This window comes from Acyrthosiphon pisum, chromosome A1 (genome assembly GCF_005508785.2).
Source record: "Acyrthosiphon pisum isolate AL4f chromosome A1, pea_aphid_22Mar2018_4r6ur, whole genome shotgun sequence".
Lineage (NCBI taxonomy): Eukaryota > Metazoa > Arthropoda > Insecta > Hemiptera > Aphididae > Acyrthosiphon > Acyrthosiphon pisum.
The window spans coordinates 10,797,743-10,798,573 of NC_042494.1; positions in this window are offsets into that span (position 1 = coordinate 10,797,743).

Below are 831 nucleotides of genomic sequence, written 5' to 3' on the forward strand. Positions count from 1 at the left end.
TTAGACATATATGTACTTATCTATGGTATTAAAAAAAAATTGACCTATAATAGGTACCTATAATAAATTCCAAATTAATCATATCATAATATCTATTAGGTACTTATAAGTTATAACGCGTTATACATCAACAAAAAACCGTGGTAAAATCATAGATATATAATAGTATACTTTAGAAGTTTCAAGTACCCACGAATAATATTATACGATCACAACAAAATAACTAAAATAGTTATCCTAGGTTTTTAATATGTAATTTCGTCCAAATTTGTACTTAAAATGACTATAAAAATAAACTGTGTAAATGTATTTTTTAAATTTTTTGGTAACAGAATTAATTACTTATGTGGAATCTTGTTTTAAATTTTTAATTCTTAGATACAAAAATTGAACATTTTATAAATTTTTAACTACAAAATAATTTTTCAAATTAAGATTTGATAAATTTTGTCAAAATTTGATCTTTAAATGCTTATAAAAAAAAATTGTGCCTATGTATTTTTAATATTTTTCAACTGATATTGTAACAATATATCAGGAGCTTTGTATTAAATGTATACACTATTTGGCCCAACAGATAAAACTTGATATTTATAGAAAATAAAACTAAAAAAATTGAAAACTGAAAATGTCCGTAAACAGCTCAAAAAGAGTCAAAATATTTTCAAAATTGTATGGTGTATAGGAAATGCTAATATAAACATTCAGTAAAATTTTCATGTATCTGCAGTTATTCGTTTTTGAATTACAACAAAATAAGAAATCGCTACATGAGAAATCGAGTGAATATCCAATGTTGTAAAATTTGAATTTCAAACGATCATAAAAATT